Consider the following 6000-nt stretch of genomic DNA (forward strand, 5'->3'; position numbering starts at 1 on the left):
CTATTCTTATTCTGAGAGAGTAAACTCCAAATCTTAGTGACTTAATAGGACTGAATTTACATGGTGTTTAAACTGTACAAGATAAGGAAGCTTTACTCAGAGGTCCAAGGGGATGGCAATTTGCTATCTTACAGCATTTCACCTGGATACACACCTTCCTGGCTCACTGCTGTGAGGAAAGAGAAACTAGAGAATTGCACATAGATTTCTTTCACTATCTCAGCCAAGAGGTGACAAACACCACTTCCAATCACATTTTACTGGGTATAAATACTCACATGAGCAGCCACAAATGCATGGGGCCAGGGAAGTGTAATCCTCCAGTGTGGCCAGAAGGAGAGAGTAACTGGATATGGCTATACATTAGAAGTCCCTAGTAGTGGTGCAAGAAGCGAAAAGGGACACTGTTCCCTCTCTCCAGGTATCTACCCAAAAGGATAAAATGAGTATACCTAAAAGGATACTATCAGGGTAATACAGTTTAGGATTATGAGAACAACAAGAACAACAACAAATTGTAGAGTGACAATATATTCTAGGAGAAGCCGCAGAAGGAATCTAGTTGAATATTGTTGAGGAAAATTAAACCGTGTCAGTGAAGTTGGCACTTTCGGTTGATGAGCAAAGCTGTTACTGATGGACCTTGACATCTCAAATCATAGGAAACTCTTTTCTGGGGCCATCTTTGAATTGGTCACGTTATAATTCAGGCTTTTCCTGTTGTGCTTTAGGTGTCAGGCTTTGAGAGCATTGAGAATTACAATGCCAAAGATGGCAAGCTATTTCCGTTCTTATTTTTTTTCTGGCGCTGTTAATTTATTAAAACAATGTTCTGACATAATACATGATGCCTGAAAGAAGTATCACTGCATTGAAATTCAGCAATATGCTGTAAATTTGTAATTTTTGCTATTCCAACTGTTTTAGCATCAGACTTTCTAATGAGTCCAATGAATAACAAGTAAGTGCCAAAAAAGAATAATGTCTACCATTTAAAGAATAATCCACTATATTTATTCTAGTTCCCTTCCCTGGCAGGAAGAAGGGTCTCCCCAGACCGCACACATATGTGTATTCTTGCAGCGATCGGTAGGTACAAATACTTCTCATTGATCTAGGAATTAGGCATCCGGCAGTTCAGCCTTCTTGAACATACATATTAAGGGTGCAAAAATGAGCTCCAAGTGGTGAGAAAATTTGTTACCACAAAGCTTGAATACTATTTGATGGCCATGATATAGAGCAACTGTTAGGCTTTCTCCTATAATCCTAGGTATTTGATAGAAGTAAACCTTCAAGCTTGACTGGTCTTTTCTACTATTTGCATCAAATAGATACCCAAGATAGAAATTAAAGTCTGGGTGACACTTTAATGACACTTAGATGACACTAAGACCAACATAGTGACAAACAGGACAGAGAATGGAGTTCTGGTTAATTGCCAGAAAAGTCTATCGGTGACTTTTAAAGTAAACAGCAAAAGTTCAACTTAAACCAGATAAAACAATTTATTGAATTATGCAACTAGGAAAACACCCATGGTATGGTGGCCATCAGTCACAGTGCAATCAGGATGTCAATTCTAGAATCCTCTTAGCTTCATAACCCTGTGTTTGGTTTTATCCTTAGGCTGGCTTTTCATAGCTCAGAAATATGATGCCAGCAATGTGCTTTCAAATTCACATTTGGTGCATATAGCTTCTCCCCCTGCCCTGCCCCCCCCCCCCCCCCCCCGATCTTGCCACGTGTGAACCAATCAATTTCTTCCGTTGGAATAGTGTGTTAAGTCCTGACAGTGTCATGCGTGAAACAATGATTGTGGCAAAAGAATGAGATTATCCCTCTGGAACTGTGAGAAAGGTCAAAGCCAGCCTCCCACTCCAAACGCCATGACTGCTCTTCAAAAGAGGTGTTAGAATAATGTTGGGGAGAAAATCACAATATCAACAATGAAGGAAAGTATGCAAGTATAAAAAATAGACCTAAAAAATGATGAAACACGGTAGTGTGGCCATTTAGTCTAGAGAAAAATCTGTTCTTTTCAATAGCTTGTTATTTAATATAGCAGCATACAAAAATTAACACTTGCAGTTAAGGTCTGAGACAACAATGGAATGTGAACTTATATTCTGTATATTCTTTTTAGAGACCCTGTATTCTTCTGGTGTTAAGAGTAAGTTTGACGAGATATGGCAAGATATAGGAATGATTTTTTTTTAACTTTTCAACTACGTATTTGAGTTCATTTATAAGGAAGAGAAATATGAGCAGTCTTTAAGGAGAGTCCTTACTTACCTATGGAGAAAGTGTGCTGCATTTTCAGCAGGTCAGAGTATTGGACTCTTGCGCTGGGAGATTCTTACTGAGGGGGCTGACTGGAGCACTACAGTGATGATGCATCATGTTTCTGTATATCCACGTGGCCCTCCCATCACTGAAAAACAGCCATCTTAGTGAGACAAAGCTTCAGTTCACTGTTCACTATAAACTTTACTCTTTTTAAAAAAGAGAAGACTTAATTAGATATCTTTTTGTCTTACATAACAAAGACCAGGTCAGTTTGGCCTTGGGTTAACACTCCTGCAGATATGAAAAGAACAGCAGAATGCCACTGTTAACAGTGTCAGTCAGGGTCTTCCTAGGAAACAGATGGTGCCCTCTAATTGATTCGTTTGCAGGGAGTTTAACATAACTATTCACAAAGCTATGGTTAGCATACCGGAAACCCACAAGGATGGTGAACTCACCCCAGAGCTGAGAACAGCAGTGATGATTCACACCTCTAGGACTGAAAAGACAAGTGGAGGGAACAGTTACCTGGAGGAGAAGACCTCTTAACTGGACTGTGACCTTTGTTCCAGGGATCCGGCAAGCTTATTGTGAGCTCCCAGAAAGGCAACCAAGGGAATCAACACCCAACCTCATGCTCCTCCCTCCCATACACTGCTTCTGCCAATGACTTGCATTGCTGATTCCTACCAAAATTCTGAGGAGAGGAAAGCATGAGTGAGCATACTTCACACAGAACATGGAAACTACTATTGCTTATTTAGAGGAAAAAAAAAAGAGCCTAAAACTTAAGGACAAAAGTAAACTATTGAAAATAATGCCTACGGGGGAATGAGTGGAACTGGAATAAAAGGAGTAAAGATGGTAGTGAGAGGTCATTCATTATACAGTTTTTTTTAATCTTTTTTTTTAAAGTCTATTTATTTTGACAGAGAGAGAGACAGAGACAGAGAGACAGAGAGAGAGAGAGACTGTGCAGGGGAAGGGGCAGAGAGAGAGGGGGAGAGAGAGAATCCCAAGCAGGCACCGCACTGTCAGCACAGAGCCTCATGTGGGGCTTGAACTCAGAAACTGTGAGATCATGACCTGAGCTGAAACGAAGAGTCAGACATTTAACCGACTGAGCCACCCCAGGCGCCTAAGTGCAGGGACTATATTATACAGAGGTTTGCACTCTTAGGGATTTTCTATTGTAGAAGGATGGATATAATAGTTACAAATAAATTACTTTATAAGGTGGATTAAATAGATACTTTTAAGGAGACACAAGCTTCCTTTGAAATTCGAAGAAGGAGGAAGAAACAGTGATTTCCAATTAGGAGTTAGAGTGAGTGAACTGTGCCTTGAGTAATGAGAAATGTATAAATAAATTAAAATGAGAAAAGGTTTATACCAGCATTAGAGCACTGTGAGCAAAGATGGGGACAAAAGCAATGCTGTGCATTTTGAGAAGGGCCAGTTACCAACTGAATTCAAAACACATATAAAAGGCCAGGGTAACACTATGTTGAACATTTGAAACTAAAGAACATTATTTGTTAACTATACTCAAAAAGGAAAAAAAAATGGGGCAGCAGTATACTGCAGAATGGCTAGCTGGCCGCAGACTTAGAAGTGCGTATCTATGTCATAGTAAGAATTTCTTACTGGATAGAATATTGAATGAAAAGTTAGAGTGCCCTTTGCTCATCCTGACCAAATACAAAGCAAAGAGCCCATGGAATTGAACAAGGGGATTTTTCCCCCTATGTCAGGGCTGCAGTGAACACTATCTTTCAGTACAAATGAGGATTTAGGGAGGCATGGTGCTATATCTACTCCTTTGTGGTTTTTTAAAAACTTATTTTATTATTTTTTTAATGCTTATTTATTTTTGAGAGAGAGAGAGAGAGAGAGAGACAAAGCACAAGCATGGGAGGGGCAGAGAGAGAGAGGGAGACACAGAATCTGAAGCAGGATCCAGGCTCCGAGCAGTCAGCACAGAGCCTGACACAGGGCTTGAACCCACAAGCTACAAGATCATAACCTAAGCCAAAGTTGGGTGCTTAACTAACAGCCACCCAGGTGCCCCTATTTGTGTCTTTATCTAGTTATACTCTTTGCACTGCTTACATTCTGATTAATAGTACACTGAAGTGAAAATAACCTCTATTTGAGTCAAGGTCATTTTCACCAACCTTTGTGGTCTGGCCTACTTCAATTATTATATGAAAGCCAGAGATAAAAAGATGCACATTAGACATGGTGTCTGATCCAGCTGCATTTTCTACTCATTGAAACTGCTGGCTTATCTAGTGTATTCTTATTTCTGTCTGCTAATCTCAATTCTTAGGGTTTTTAATCTCAATTCTTAGGGTTTTTGTCCCCCTGTATACCAAATAATGTCTTTAAATTTTCTCAGGTTAGAAGACCAATAAAACAGAGGCACAAGTACACTTTTTATGTTAATGAAAATATATATGTATTTATATTGCTGTCTTTCCTCAGGATAACACTGCTACACCCAGAGAGTTTGAGTGAGCTCTTCTCTTCTTACTCAGAAAAGAGTGGTTACCTGGTCTGGGGGTAGGAGTGGGGATTGGTTTTAAATAGGCATAAGAAAATACTTTGCAGTGAACAAAGAAAGAAAGGAAGGAAGGAAGGAAGGAAGGAAGGAGGGAGGGAAGGAAGGAAGGAAGGAAAGAAGAAAGAAAGAAAGAAAGAAAGAAAGAAAGAAAGAAAGAAAGAAAGAAAAAGAAGGAAAGAAAGAAAAAAAGGAAAAGAAAAACACTTTGAAGTGATGGAAATATTGTAAGACTGAATTGTAAGAGGAAGTTATGAGAGGACATAACCTCCAGTTGACCTGCAAGCTGGGCCAGGGCAGTGAAGGCTCCTCGCCCCTCCCCTGTCCTTGAAATGTACATTCTGCTCACTTTTCCTGCAGCCCGCCGTTTTCCAGGATGCAGCCTCGAGAAAGCAAGTCTGCGTGGTGACTAAACCCGGGTACAGTCTCCGTATAAACTTCAGATTCTGGCGGGAGTGTGATGATTTGTGCATCTTGCAGGGACCAAGACAAGCCTTGTACGTAAGTCCCCTTGCTTATTCAGCCTGCTACTTCGCAATCTGGAGTGGTTGGCCTCCTTCCTCCGCCTCTCCTTGCCCTCCGAGAAAGGGGCCGGTTTCAGAACTTCACCCCAGAAGCTCTGAATTTGCAAACCAACGGTGCTGATGATTGCACAACTATAAATTTACTAAAAATAATTCAACTGCACACATAAAATGGGTGAATTTTATAGTATGAAAGTGGTACCTCAATAAAGCTGTTAACTTTTTTAAATTCCAGGAATCCTAAAGTCATCTGAACCATCAGTTCAGTATTAAATATTGTTTCAGGGGCGCCTGGGTGGCTCAGTCGGTTAAGCTTTGGACTTGGGCTCAGGTCATGATTTCACGGTTTGCAGGTTCCAGCCCCAAATGGGACTCTGTTCTGACAGTTCAGAGCCTGGAGCCTACTTTGGATTCTGTGTCTCCCTCTCTCTCTCTGCCCCTCCCCAATTCATGCTCTGTCCTTCGCTCTCAAAAGTGAATAAACGCTAGAAAAATTTTTAAATATTCTTTGTGTCTACTAATCAGAATTCCTAGTGGTTTAGCTAAGTATACAGAATCCCCAAGGTGGGATGTAGCTTAGCTCTCCACAGTGTCCTTACAGATGAAAAGGATAAACTCCAAGTG

General features: G+C 40.5%; 1 long non-coding RNA gene across 4 annotated transcripts in view; it reads right to left on the minus strand.

Moving 5' to 3' along the window:
* The window catches only part of LOC122221399, a 75581-nt gene extending 72656 nt beyond the window's left edge, over positions 1–2925 (minus strand). For 3 of the 4 annotated variants that reach the window (XR_006203191.1, XR_006203189.1, XR_006203188.1), the window contains exons 1-2: positions 2818–2925; positions 2296–2434 (exon numbers count right to left, since the gene is read on the minus strand). This is a non-coding gene — a long non-coding RNA (uncharacterized LOC122221399). Of the gene's footprint in view, positions 1–2295; positions 2435–2540; positions 2594–2817 lie in introns of those variants that run through there. The other variant, XR_006203190.1, reaches the window with a different exon arrangement.
* Positions 2926–6000: the final 3075 nt, after the last annotated feature.

This window comes from Panthera leo, chromosome B3 (genome assembly GCF_018350215.1).
Source record: "Panthera leo isolate Ple1 chromosome B3, P.leo_Ple1_pat1.1, whole genome shotgun sequence".
In the NCBI taxonomy this organism is placed as follows: domain Eukaryota; kingdom Metazoa; phylum Chordata; class Mammalia; order Carnivora; family Felidae; genus Panthera; species Panthera leo.